Source organism: Protopterus annectens, chromosome 15.part0, assembly GCF_019279795.1.
Source record: "Protopterus annectens isolate FY-2018-M chromosome 15.part0, PAN1.0, whole genome shotgun sequence".
NCBI lineage: Eukaryota > Metazoa > Chordata > Ceratodontiformes > Protopteridae > Protopterus > Protopterus annectens.
The window spans coordinates 40,837,585-40,852,617 of record NC_056749.1 but is presented as its reverse complement, the minus strand read 5'-3'; the positions used below and the strand labels follow the sequence as shown (position 1 = coordinate 40,852,617).

Genomic DNA, 15,033 nt, shown 5'->3' with positions numbered 1-15,033 from the left:
TTCCAGGAAACGGTGGGCAAGTGTATTGGTACATGAGTAGTTTTTCCAGTTAATGGAGGGGTAGTTGAAGTTGTCCTTTATGAGAGTGTTAGGTTGGATCGTAATATTCTCCAGGGTGCTTAGGAACATGCATTGTGAGTCTTGGGACATGGTTGTGGACCTAGAGCAGGCTATGACCTGAATCGCTGTCTTACCCAATGTTGGCTGCCTCTGAAGTATCTCAGATGCATTATATTGGACTACCAGTCTGGAGATGTGCTCATCTTTTGTGAATATGGAAACACCACCAGCTTTGGTGCTTCAGTCCAAGTTCTGGGGCCGAAAGGTGTGGAATGAGTTATAGCCTGGTAGTGCAGAGGTGCTTTCTGCTGCCTTGAACCAGGTCTCTGTTAAGGCACAAATGGCATGTGATGTGATGTTAGAGTCATGTGATATGATAATAAGGGGATGTAGTGTTAGAGTCATATATTGTAACAATAAGGGGACATAGTTTTAGGGTCATGTGATGTGATAATAAGGGGACGTAGTGTTAGGGTCAAGCTGTGATAATAAGGAGACATAGTCTTAGGGTCATGTGTTGTGATAATATGGGAATGTAGTGTTAGGGTCATGTTATGTGATAAAGGGATGTAGTGTTAGGGTCATGTGATGTGATAATAAGAGGAATGTAGTGTTAAGGTCATGTGGTGGGATAATATGGGGACGTAGTGTTAGGGTCATGTGTTGTGATAATAAGGGGATGTAGTGTTAGGGTCATGTCTTGTGATAATAAGGGGATGCAGTGTTAGGGTCATGTATTATCATAATAAGGAGATGTAGTGTTAGCTTCATGTGATGTGACAATAAGGGGATGTAGTGTTAGGGTCATGTGATGCGATAATACAGGGAGATAATGTTACGGCCATGTGATGTGATAATGGGATGCACTGTTAGGATCACATGATGTGATAATAAGGGGATGTAGTGTTAGGGTCATGTGATAAAAAAGGATGTAGTATTAGGGTCATGTGATGTGATAAAAGGGGATGTGGTGTTAGGGTCACATGGTGTGATAAGGGGATATAGTGTTAGGGTCATGTGATGTGGTAATAAGGGGAAGTATTGTTAAGGTCATGTGATGTGATAATATGGGTATGTAGTGTTAATGTCATGTGTTGTGATAATAAGGGGTTGTAGTGTTAGGGTCATGTGATAATATGGGGACATAGTGTTAAGGTCATGTGTTGTGATAATAAGGGGCCATAGTGTTAGTCATGTGATGTGATAAACTGATGTAGTGTTAGGGTGATGTGATATGACAATGAGGGGATGTGGTGTTAGGATCATGTCACATGATAATAAGGGGATGTAGTGTTAGGGTCATGTGATGTGAATAAGGGGATTTAGTGTTACTGTCATGTGTTGTGATAATAAGGGGATGTACTGTTAGGGCCGTGATGTGAAAATAAGGGGACGTAGTGTTAGGGTCATGTGTTGTGGTAATAACGGGATGCAGTGTTAAGGTCATGATGTGATAATAAGGGGATGTAGTGTTAGCATCATGTGATGTGATAATAAGGGGATGTAGTGTTAGGGTCATGTGATGTGATAATAAGGGGATGTAGTGTTAGAGTCATATGTTGTAACAATAAGAGGACATAGTTTTAGGGTCGTGATGTGATAAGGGGACGTAGTGTTAGGGTCAAGCTGTGATAATAAGGAGACATAGTCTTAGGGTCATGTGTTGTGATAATATGGGAATGTAGTGTTAGGGTCATGTTATGTGATAAAGGTATGTAGTGTTAGGGCCATGTGATGTGATAATAAGGGGATGTAGTGTTAGGGTCATGTCTTGTGATAATAAGGGGATGCAGTGTTAGGGTCATGTATTGTCATAATAAGGAGATGTAGTGTTTGGGTCATGTGATAAAAAGGGGGTGTAGTATTAGGGTCATGTGATGTGATAAAAGGGGATGTGGTGTTAGGGTCACATGGTGTGATAAGGGGATATAGTGTTAGGGTCATGTGATGTGCTAATAAGGGGAAGTATTGTTAGGGTCATGTGATGTGATAATATGGGTATGTAGTGTTAATGTCATGTGTTGTGATAATAAGGGGTTGTAGTGTTAGGGTCATGTGATAATATGGGGACATAGTGTTAAGGTCATGTGTTGTGATAATAAGGGGCTGTAGTGTTAGTCATGTGATGTGATAATAAACTGATGTAGTGTTAGGGTGATGTGATATGACAATGAGGGGATGTGGTGTTAGGATCATGTCATGTGATAATAAGGGGATGTAGTGTTAGGGTCATGTGATATGATAATAAGGGGATGTGGTGTTAGGACCATGTGACTTGATAATAAGGGGTTGTAGTGTTAGGGTCGTGATGTGAATGAGGGAATTTAGTGTTACTGTCATGTGTTGTGATAATAAGGGGATGTACTGTTAGGGTCGTGATGTGAAAATAAGGGGACGTAGTGTTAGGGTCATGTGATGTGATAATAAGGGGATGTAGTATTAGTCATGTGTTGTGGAAATAAGGGGATTCAGTGTTAAGGTCATGTGATGTGATAAGGGGATATAGTGTTAGGGTCATGTGATGTGATAATATGGGGATGTAGTGTTAGGGTCATGCCCTGTGATAATAAGGGGATGCAGTGTTAAGGTCATGTGATGTGTTAAGTGGATGTACTCTTACGGTCATGTGTTGTGATACTATAGAGGGTTAAGGTGATATGTTGTGATAAGGGGACGTAGTGTTAAGGTCATGTGATGTGATAAGTTGATGTAGTGTTAGTCATGTGATGTAATAATAAGGGGGCATAGGGTTAGGGTATTCTAATGTGATAAGAGGATGTAGTGTTAGGGTCACGTGATGCGATAAGGGAATGTAGTGTTAGGGTCATTTGATGTGATAAGGATACGTAGTGTTAGGGTCATGTGATGTGATAAGGGGATGTAGTGTTAGGGTCATGTGATGTGATGAGGGGATTTAGTGTTAGGGTCGTGATGTGATAACAAGGGGACAAAGTAGTAGGGGGATGTGATGTGATAATAAGGGGGTGTAGTGCTAGCATCATGTGATGTAATAAAAAGGGGATGTAGTGTTAGAGTCACATGATGTGATAATAAGGGGTGTAGTGTTAGAGTTATGTGTTGTGATAATAAGGAGGTGTAGTGTTAGGGTCATGTGATATGATAAGGGGATGTGGTGTTAGGATCATGTGATGTGATAATAAGGGGATGTAGTGTTAGTGTCATGTGATAAGGCGATGTAGAGTTAGAGCCATGTGATTTGATAAGAAGGGGATATAATTTTAGTCATGATTTGATAATAAGGCGATGTAATGATATGGTCATGTGATGTGTTAAGGGGATGTACATTTAGGGTCAATTGTTGTGATAATAATGGGACATAGTGTTTCCGTCATGTGATGTGATAATAAGGGGATGTAGTGTTAGGGTTATGTGATGTGATAATAAAGGGGCTCAGTGTTAGGGTAATCTGATGTGATAATAAGGAGTTTAGTGTTAGGGTCACATGATGTGATAATAAGGAATGTAGTTTTGGGATCATGTGATGTGAAAATATGGGGATGCAGTGTTAAGTCATGTGATGTGATAAGGGTATTTAGTGTTTGTGTCACGTGATAATAAAGGGTTGTAGTGTTAGGGTCATGTGATGTGATAAGGGGATGTAGTGTTAGGGTCATGTGATGTGATAATAAGGGGATGTAGTGTTAAGGTCATGTGATGTGATAATAAGGGGATGTAGTGTTAGGGTCATGTGATGTGATAATAAGGGGACGTAGTGTTAGGGTCATGTCTTGTGATAAGGGGATGTAGTGTTAGGGTCATGTCTTGTGATAATAAGGGGATGTAATGTTAGGGTCATTTGATGTACAATAAGGAGACATATTGTTAGGGTCAGGTGTTGTGATAATGAGGGGACGTATTGTTTGGGTCATGTGATGTGATAAGGGGATGTAGTGTTAGGGTCATGTGATGTGATAAGGGGATGTAGTGTTAGGGTCATGTGATGTGATAATAAGGAGACATAGTGTTAGGGTCATGTGATGTGATAAGGGGATGTAGTGTTAGGGTCATGTGATGTAATAATAAGGGGATGTAGTGTTAAGGTCATGTGATGTGATAAGGCGAAGTAGTGTTAGGGTCATGTGATGTGATAACGGATGTAGTGTTAGGGTCATGTGTTGTGATAAGGGGATGTAGTGTTAGGGTCATGTGATAATAAGGGGATGTCGTGTTAAGGTCATGTGATGTGACAAAAGGATGTAGTGTTAGGGTCTTGTTGTGATAAGGAGATGTAGAGTTAGAGTCGTGTTGTGATAAGGGGTGTAGTGTTAGGGTCATGTGATGTGATAAGGGGATGTAGTGTTAGGGTCATGTGATGTGATAATAAGGAGACGTAGTGTTAGGGTCATGTGATGTGATAATAAGGGGATGTAGTGTTAGGGTCATGTGATGTAATAATAAGAGGATGTAGTTTTAATGTCATGTGATGTGATAATAAGGGGATGTAGTGTTAGGGTCATCTGATGTGATAATAAAGGCATGTAGTGTTAGAGTCATGTGATGTGATAATAAGGGGCTGTAGTGTTAGGGTCATGTGATGTGATAATAAAGGGATGTAGTGTTAGGGTTATGTGATGTGATAAGGAGTGTAGTGTTAGGGTCATGAGATAATAAGGGGATGGTCTGTTAAGGTTATGTGATGTGATAAGGGGATGTAGTGTTAGGGTCATGTGATGTGATAATAAGGGGATGTAAAGTTAGGGTCATGTGATGTGATAATAAGGGGATGTAGTCTTAGGGTCAAGTGTTGTGATAATAAGGGGGTGTAGTGCTAAGGTCATGTGATGTGATAAGGAGATGTAATGTTAGGGCCATGTGTTGTGATAATAATGGATGTAGTGTTAGGGTCATGTGATGTGATAAGGGGATGTAGTGTTAGGGCCATGTGATGTGATAAGGGGGTGTAGTGTTAGGGTCATGTGATGTGATAAGGGGATGTAGTGTTAGGGTCATGTGTTGTGATAAGTGGATGTAGTGTTAGGGTCATGTGAAAATAAGGGGATGTCGTGATAAGGTCATGTGATGTGACAAAAGGATGTAGTGTTAGGGTCTTGTTGTGATAAGGAGATGTAGAGTTAGAGTCGTGTTGTGATAAGGGGTGTAGTGTTAGGGTCATGAGATAATAAGGGGATGGTCTGTTAAGGTTATGTGATGTGATAAGGGGATGTAGTGTTAGGGTCATGTGATGTGATAATAAGGGGATGTAAAGTTAGGGTCATGTGATGTGATAATAAGGGGATGTAGTCTTAGGGTCAAGTGTTGTGATAATAAGGGGGTGTAGTGCTAAGGTCATGTGATGTGATAAGGGGATGTAATGTTAGGGCCATGTGTTGTGATAATAATGGATGTAGTGTTAGGGTCATGTGATGTGATAAGGGGATGTAGTGTTAGGGTCATGTGATGTGATAAGGGGATGTAGTGTTAGGGTCATGTGATGTGATAAGGGGATGTAGTGTTATGGTCATGTGATGTGATAATTAGGGGATATAGTGTTAGGGGCATGTGTTGTGATAATAAAGGGATGTAGTGTTAGGGAAATGTGTTGTGATAATAAGGGGGCGTAATGTTAAGGTCATGTGATGTGATAAGGAGATGTAGTGTTAAGGTCATGTGATGTGATAATAAGGGGAATGAAGTGTTAGGGTCATGTGTTGTGATAAGGGTACGTACTGTTAAGGTCATGTGATGTGATAAGGGGATGTAGTGTTAGGGTCATGTGATGTAATAATAAGGGGATGTAGTGTTAGGTCATGTGATGTGATAATTAGGGGTGTAGTGTTATGTACGCTTCCAGTGATACAAAAGTCTCAACCTTTCAGCTCCTAAAGGTTTAGACACTTGTTATACAAACACCCTACTTATGGTATGGTGGAGTTTATCTACCCCTGTATAGACTGTGAAGCCCAAACAACCTCAAACGTCCTCAACCATCACTCGATGGGTTGCTAACTGGCTTACTGACAGAACCCAGACAGTAAAAGTAGCTGACTCCAAATCCAGTTCCAGACAAGTGACAAGTGGAGTACCTCAGGGTTCAGTCCTGGGACAACTCTTGTTTGGCATCTACTTCTCTGAAGTACAGGCCAACACTAAAGGACTCTGGCTAACAAAGTTTGCAGATGACTGCAAACTGGGAGCCATTATTGAATCCCCAAACGATGTGGATATTCTACAAAAGGGCCTTACAGAAACAGATGCTTGGTGCCAGAGCCATGGGCTCAAGCTTAATGCCAAGAAATGTATAGTTAACCCCTTTGGAAAAAAACATGTACCCATGAATTACCACATAGGTGGCAGGACACTAAACATCAAAAGTGTGATGAGACTTAGGGGCACAGGTGGACAGTGGTCTCACTTTCGATAACCACATTGCCACAACAGTCAGGAAATCCTTCTATGTGGCACACCTCATCACTAAGGGCTTTTCATCCAGAAAAAAGGAGGTCATTGTCCCACTGTACTCATCCCTCATTAGACCCATTATAGAGTATAATGCCCCATTTGGTATGTACCTCACAAGACATCTGCAACAGCTTGAAAGGCCACAGGTACACCTCACTAAAAGAATCATAGGCCTAAAGCAGATGCCATATACTGACCGTCTAAAAACTCCAGCTATACTCTGTGGCATATCATCTACTCAGAGGCAATCTCTGCTTAACATACAAGGCCATGTCAGACCCTGAACTGTTGGACATCCTTCACTTAAAGAAATCCCAATCCCTCAGAGCCACATGCTCCAGGGATCTAAACCTTGTCATCACAATGAACAAAACATGCTGGAGGGATAGGTTCCTGATCCAGACTCTCCCCATACTCTGGAATAGACTGCCCATACATATCAAGCAGCGCACCTCTTTGGCCCTCTTCAAAAGGAACCTTGATGACTGGATGGGAGATAGGAAATTCACCCCGGGGACCATGTCAGTCGCCCTGCTAGGGGCCTGGAGAAGTAAATATCGTGGGACGAAATATCCAGGGAATTGTTATGGTTAGGCTTGCATAGGCCTTAGGGCTGATAGCCTAGTACCAACCTATGAAATTTGCAGGCAGAGAGGTTTCTGGACTTTGCAAATAAAAGTACCCTTTAACAGATAGTGCACAGACGCTTTAGATGTTGTAGCATACTGGAGCTGTTAATTGCAAATATAGGAAAACACTGTAGACCCCCTTCCCTCATGTCAACAACCTATGCAGAAGTGCTCAGTGTCCCTGTACATCCATGTAATTGGCTGCTTAGAGGCTGCTGTAGCTACACTGACATCAATCCAAAACTAGCTCAAAACAAAATACACCGATGGGGTCCTAATCTGACCAGGTTATACGACAAAAGTCATGGGTAAAATCAGCGAGTGTAACTGCCACAAAGATAAGAACTCTCTCATCGAACTAAATGAGCAACATGGAGGGCTAATTCCAACAAAGACAAATTTGAGATCAAAATAGACTCCCAGGCAAAAGACAACCAGAAGGCCCTCAATAGCTATGTCCAAAACTACAAAGGTAGCACACAGCACTGTGCAGAACTAGTGAATAATGGTGTCATTTTCACTGAGACAAGCAATATAGGGGACTTGCTAGTTGACAAATTCAACTCAGACATTAGCGCCCACACCCCCCCCAACTACTCCTCAAATAAATACCTACAAAAATAACTGACCAAGTATTAACAGGGACCAGGTCATGATGGTGCTCGCTAAGGTCAAAAACACAACCTCAGTGGGATCCAACAAAGTTCTGGGATGCCTTCTGAATAGTCTGAAACCTGTTATATCAGAGCCACTGGAGTCACTGTTTAACTACCGTCACCAAACAGGTTTTGTGCCACAACAATGGAAGACTGCTATTGTCATACGTCTTCATAGGGGTGGACCATCAACAGTCCCCAGAAACTAAAAACCCATCAGTGTGACTACTTGTTTTATATGCAAAACCATGGAATGAATTATGAAAATGATCAACAAAGATGTAGGTAACCTTTAGACACTGGACCAAATCCAGTTTGGTCATTTCAAAGAAAGGTCATGCCTACTAAACCTGATGGATTTCTTTGAGAAGGTTACATAGGCAGTGGACAGTGTGAAAATGGTACATACTGCCTACCTTGACATTGCTACAGCATTTGATACAATGCCTCACTTGGGAATTGTTAAGGAATTCATCAAATTAGGCATAAACGCCTATACAACACATTGGGTTGTCAGATGCCACACATATAGGAGCAAGGAAATTAGGATTGGTGAGACCACCACTACAAAGAGGTCGGTCGCCAGTGGAGACCCTCAGGGCTCTGTGCTGAGCTGGCATCTACTTCTTGGAAGTCAGGGCCAATGTTAAAGGCCTCTGGCTGACTTTTTTATGTATTTATTTATGTATTTGTGTTTACTGTGAAGTTCCAGCTGGGGTTTATCCCAGTTTAGTGGAGGCTTAGGGAGAAAAGCTCCACATATAAGGCAAGTACATTTAAAGAAAAAAAAGATATTTTGTAAAATACATTGTCTTTTCATGAAAACACAATTATACGAATGCCTCTAGTACACATTATATAACACAGTAGTCTATGAATTTAAGGAAATACATTTGTTTCATGAGGTAGCTGGTTACAGAAAAATTACACAGACAGTGGCTGCATTATGTAATATGCTCATCAGGTAGAGGTAGAGAGGAGAGTCACAGAGGCAGCAGAGGATTTAGCAGATGGTAGAACATTGAGTGAGATTTCTTAGTGATCGAAATACTAAGTTCCCAACTTACTGAAGACTAGGAACCCCTCTGAGACACAAATATCTTGCAAGAGGGTCTAACACAGTCAAATGATTGGTGCCAAGGTTACAGCTTAAAACTCAATGCCAAGAAATGCATAATAGTACCTTTTGGAAAGCCAACCACCCAGGGAAATTTATCACTAATTAAACAGTCCTAAGAGTTGAGCTGGTAGTCAAGGATTTGGGAACACACATAGATAGTAGCCTGGCCTTCTGCCAACACATGGCCAAGGTAGCAAGGAAATCATTCTTGGTCACTCAATTTGTAAGTAAGGGCATGGGATCTAGGTCCCTGAAATTCACTGTGCCACTTTATTCAGCCATCTTCAGACCCATCATTGAGTATAGTGCCTCCTTCAGCATGTACCTTACCAGACATATGCAAAAACAGGAATGTCAAGAAATGTTCCTTACCAAATGAATTCAAGGTATAAATATATTGTTCTATCGGATCACCCTTAAGGCCCTATCTGTATACCTGACCTCCTACAGATGACTGCGACTCAATCTAAACCTGGTGTACAAGGCATCCTTGGAATCCTTTCCATTGGACCTTTTGCACACCTGCAAAATGAACAGCATCAGACCTACTAGATCTAAGGATGATGTCTGATGCACGCTAAAGCATAGACTGGCTGTAGTATTGCATACAACAGTTTTTATCTTTGATGTTGTCTAATCTGGCCCATAGTTGTGGACTAGATGCCACATCTTTGTCAGTGCCACTGCATATTGCACCTGTTAGTGACTTTTATTTATTTATTTACATTTGTTGACCGGGAATGTCCGATTGGACGCAGGTCCATTTTCAGTGGAGAACCGGGGAGAAAAGCACCACAAATTAAAATATTACAGACATAGTTACAGATGAAGAATCCTAGCAATTAAAATATTACAAACATAGTTACAGATGAAGAACATAGTACATTCAGTAGATAACTAGCATCTGTTCTATCCACGAAGTCATAGCAGATATTAACAATTGTTACAATAAGAAGTTACTGCTGTATAATAAGTAGATAGGCATGGAAGTATCAGAGCTTGCTGTAATCAGAGGTAGTTTGTGGGGTGGAAGAGAGGTAGAGGGTAGATGGAGTGGGAGAAGTTAGAGGGGAGAGTTACAAGGGCATAGCCAGCATGTTTTTAGGTGCGCTTTAAGTAAAGCTTTGAAGTGGGTGCATGATGGTAGAGAGGTTATTGTGGGGGGGGGTTCCATAATTTGGCTATAGCACTAGAGAATAGTGCTTCTCCAGCAGTGTTATTGGCTCTAGTAACCTGTAATTGATTTTTGTTGCTGGATCATAGTGGTCTGGTGGTGAGATAGGGTTGGAGTAGATACTGGGGGGATGGGACCTTTAGAGGATGGTTAACCAGTTTGTGGGTGAGTGCGAGTTGATACCATTAAAGGAGGAGAGGGAGTTCTAGCCAGCCTAGTTCAGTAAGTGAGAGACAGTGGTGACTGTCGTAGAATGCCCCGGTGGCGAATTTGGTGATTTTGTTGTAGCAGGTCTCGAGGTTTAGATCGCATTGCCTTAGGTTGGTATATATTGGAAAGGCATAAAGTAGGGTGGAGATAAGGTGCAAATTTGCAACTGAAATCCTAGCTGCTTTGGTGAGGAGTTAATTATTTTTGTATAAGGCTCCTAGTTTTTGGTGGACTTTGTTTATGGTCATGGATATGTGAATGTCATATCTGAGATTGTTGTCTATTTCAACTCCTAGCAATTTGGTGTGATCTGTTGGGTGGATAGTGGTGTTGTCTTTTGCTGTGATGTTAAAGTAACAGTTGTTTTGAGTACGTTTGGTGGGTTCAAAGATGAGGAGTTTACTTTTGTTTGGGTTGAGTATTAACTGGGCATCAGATAGACAAGTTTAAACAGAGGAAAAGGCTTCCTGGGTGACCTTTTGCAGTTCGGGTAGGAACTGGGCTGAGCAGATGATGGTTGAGTTATCTGCGTATTGTATGAGTGTGCCATGTTTGGTGGCAAAGGCTAGATTATTGGTGAAAATAGAGAAGAGTAGGGGTCCAAGGATGGATCCTTGGGGAACACCAATAGAGATAGGTAATTGGGGAGATATGTCATTTTGCCATACAACAGATTGCTGGCAGTCAGACAGGTAACTTTGAAACCAGTTGGTGACTTATTGAGAAAAGGATAGGTTTTTGAGTACAGAGAGGAGTTGTTTGTGTGGGACCACGTCAAATGCTTTAGATAGGTCTAGGAAAATAGCAGAGGAGAGATGACCATTGTTTTTATGGTGAAGGATAGTGTTAGTAAAGGAGAGTAAGGCAGTGGTGGTGCTATGGTTTGGTCAGAAACCATGTTGAGGAGGTTGTTAGTAAGGAGGTAGTCTGAGATTTGAGACTGAATGCATCTCTCTAGTATTTTGGAGAGTGGAGATAGAATCGCTATGGGGTGATAGTTGGTTAGTTCTGTGGAGGGGCCGCCTTTGTGAAGGGGAATGATGTGTGATATTTTCCATAGTGTAGCATTCTGACAGAGATCGGTTAATCAAGATGGATACTGGGTAGGCTAGGGCATCAGCTGCAGTTTGTAGGAATTCACTTGGGAGGTTGTCTGCTGCTAATTTTGTGGGTTTAAGTTTAGTTACGAGTTTTCTTATGTTGGAGGTAGGAATGGGAGAAAACAAGAAGAGTGTGGGGGGATTACTGGGTGAAGGTGTGGGGTGCAGGGGAGGGGGGTCGTGTTGTCTGGGGAGATTACTGGGTGAAGGTGCGGGGTATGGGGAGGGGAGTTGTGTTGTCTAGCTAGTGATAGTACGGTTTGTGTGAAGTGTGTGTTGAATGAAGTAGCAATATTTTCTGAGGAGTGAGGAATGTTAGGTGTAGGGGTATTGATTTTACCTGGGTGGAGGAGGGAGTTTATGGAGGTCCAGAATTGTTTGGGGTTGTGTTGGGAGGAGTTGAGGGCAGACTGGTAGAACTGGATGTTGTCCTCCTTTATTAGCTTTTTGACTCTATTGCGTAGTTCTAGGAATTTCTGTCTAGCTGAGCGGGTTTTGGTTTTGTGCCAGTGTTCCCAGGCTTTATCTCGGTTTTTCATTTCTGACCTAAGTGGTTTTCTGTAGCCATGGGGAGGGTTGGGGTTTGGTTCTGGTAAGTCTTACGGGGGCATGGTTATTTAGGATGCTTAGAAGGTAGTATTGAAAAATTGGACTGTGTCATCTAGGCTGAGGTAATTTAGAGGGTACCAATTACATTCTTTGAGGGATGAGATGAATGTGATTGGGCTAAAGTGTAGTTTTTTTATGTATTTGACTGTAGATGACAGGTTTAACTTGGTATAGTTTTTTTTGAGTACGAATGTTGGGGAATGATCACTGAGGCTATCTGGTAGGCAGCCTGCTATATAGGACTGGGGAATCTTGCTGACTAGTATCCAATCCAGGGTAGTGTGCTTGTTGGAGTTTTTATTTATTCTGGTTGGTGACTGGACTAGTTGGGTGAAGCCATGAAGGTTTAGATGCTGGGTTGGATGGTTGCCGCAACAGGATTGACAGTCAGTATTGAAGTCACCTAAAATTAGGCTCTCTTGAAGGAGATGGTGGGTAGTCCAGCTGAGGAGGTTTTCTAGTGGAGAGATATTTTGGCCAGGTGGGAAGTGGCATCCTATTATGTTGATGGTTTTATTTTGGTTTATTTTCAGGTTGGTATATATTATTTCTTCACTGGCAATTTGGGAAGCTGATGAGTTTGGAATCTGGATGTTTAGCTGCTGTTTAAATATTATAGCTATACCACCTCCTTTCTTCTTTAGTCTGTTGTAACCATTAGGGTGGAATTGCTCAATGGTAATGTGAGGTTTTAGCCAGGTTTCTGTCAGGATGATTATATCTGGAGAGTCTAAGTCTATGGTGGCATGGAGTTCGCGGACTTTGTTGGCTATACTTCTGATATTTAGGCTTAGCAGAAGGAGGTCATTTGGTTTTCTACTGGCTGGGATTTGGGAGATGTGGTTGTTAGTCTGATTATTAGAAGTGGGGTTGGAGATGGAGGGGCCAGGGTTAGGGTGGATGTCTCCACTGAGGGCAAGTTATGATATGCATGAGGTTATTAGTTTTATCAGTTTGTGAAAGAGTTTGCATTTTAGGGAAACTTTATGATTGGGTGCAGTCGGTAACAGATGTGGTGGGAGTGTTATTTTGTTAATATGTAGGGATGCATCTAATTTTAGTATTTTAGTTGATAGAATATGTGGGGGATGCATATAGTTGGTTCTTGAGTTGGTGGTAGAGGAGCAGATTGAGGGTGAGTCCTGAGTGATGGAGTGAATAGTACAGTGGAAGTGGTTGAGTGGGGGTATAATGGAGTTTTGGTAAGATGTAAGATATGCAAGGAGAGGGTATGCAAAGAGTATAAGTATGGTATCCTTATTCGTGTTAGCAGAAGAGGAGGGTTATTAGTGGGAAGATGGTGAATTTAGAGTTGGGAGCAGTGTTGTGGTTGGTGGTAAAAATGATGGGAGGGGTTTGTTCTAATAAAGGTAGGACCACTGGAGGTGGGTGGAATTTGGGGGCCGGGTGGGGAGCGAAGCGGGCAGAGACCTGTTAGCTGCTTTTAGGAGGGGTTGTGGGCTGGAAAACAATCAGATAACAGAGAACACAGGCCTTTATATAACTTCTGTCCTATGCATTCCTAGTGGGGGAGGAGGGTAAGGACTAATTGCAGGAGGAGTCCTGTGGGAGTGATTGACTGGTCTCTCAACCAGATTCTGGAAGATGGGCAATTCAAACAAGAACAATCAATTGACTCAAACTGTAGGTAAGTGATATGGAGAGAGTACCAAGAGAATAGATGAACTGCAGTTAAGTAAATGGCAGTACAGTTCAAGAGGGGAAGTAAACTAGCAAAAGTTGATTATTTCTGGTGTTACTAATTCTGGGGTAGTGCAGTTTTGTTTAGAAGGGGATAGCTATTGCCATACAAAAATAGTCTAATATTGACTGGTCACAGATGAAACTGGGGGAAAAAGCACAGTTGGATGTAAAATCTATAGATAAAAATTTTAAATTTTGCCTTGCTACTCAGAGAGAGATACAGCACCCAGCAGTGTGTCATCAACTAGAGTCTGAAATGGGGTCTTACAGGATAGGAGTTAGGAAAACTGGGCTAGCTAGACAGGCCTCTGCAAATGTGCATGCTTTAAACAAAAAAAAACTCAGTATATAAAGGCATTAACATTAAGTCTTTATGTTGAAAGTTAAGACATACATTGCATTTAATTTGAAGAAAAGCCGTGCTTGCAGAGAAGCCTTTGTAATGTTTTCATTGGAATTGCACTTCAACAATAGTACTTATTCAAGTTTGGAGGGTGGGGGGGGTGCACCTGCAGCCCAAGATGTTTAAACAGATTGTGTTTAATTTGAAAAAAAGCCGTGCTTGCAGAGAAGCCTTTGTAATATTTTCACTGGACTTGCACTTCAGCAATAGTACTTATTCAAGTTTGGAGGGTGGGGGTGGGGTGCACCTGATGCCCAAGATGTTTAAACAGAGCGAGCACACTTCACAGAGATGGGAGATGACTGCAGATGAGAATTATTAGTGTGTTCTCCTGCAGTAATATCTTCAGCAGTTCCTCAGTGGGTGCCTTCACCATCCCTGGCTCCAGTCAGTCTGACCCCCTAATATTAAGACCATGGTGTAAATATCTGTATCACTATGTTGAGCATCATTGCACAGACACCAAATATTTTGCATCAAGTCTCTGAAACATTTACTGCATTGCACTAGCAGAGTGAAGCGCACTGCAGTGCACTAGCAGAATGACGCACACTGCAGTGCACTAGCAGAGTGAAGCATGCTGCAGTGCACCACTAGAGTGAAGCATGCTGCCGTGCACCACTAGAGTAAAGCACACTGCCGTGCACCACTAGAGTGAAGCACGCTGCCGTGCACCACTAGAGTGAAGCACGCTGCAGTGCACCACTAGAGTGAAGCATACCGCAGGGCACTAGCAGTGGGAATTAAGCAAGTAGATTCGGCCTTCGTCAGTCTGATCACATGCTGGGGGATGTTCCATTTCAGTGCACTAGCAAAGTGAAGCACACTGCAGTGCACTAGCAGAGGGAAGCACACTGCAGTGCACCATTACAGTGAAGCACGCTGCAGTGCTCCACTAGAGTGAAGCACGCTGCAGTGCTCCACTAGAGTGAAGCACGCTGCAGTGCT

At 42.1% G+C, this 15,033-nt stretch overlaps 1 protein-coding gene across 1 annotated transcript in view; it reads left to right on the top strand.

The window, feature by feature from the left end:
* Nucleotides 1-15,033, top strand: part of LOC122790051 (exocyst complex component 1-like) — a gene marked incomplete in the record, with an annotated part of 2,315,969 nt that overhangs the window by 893,438 nt on the left and 1,407,498 nt on the right.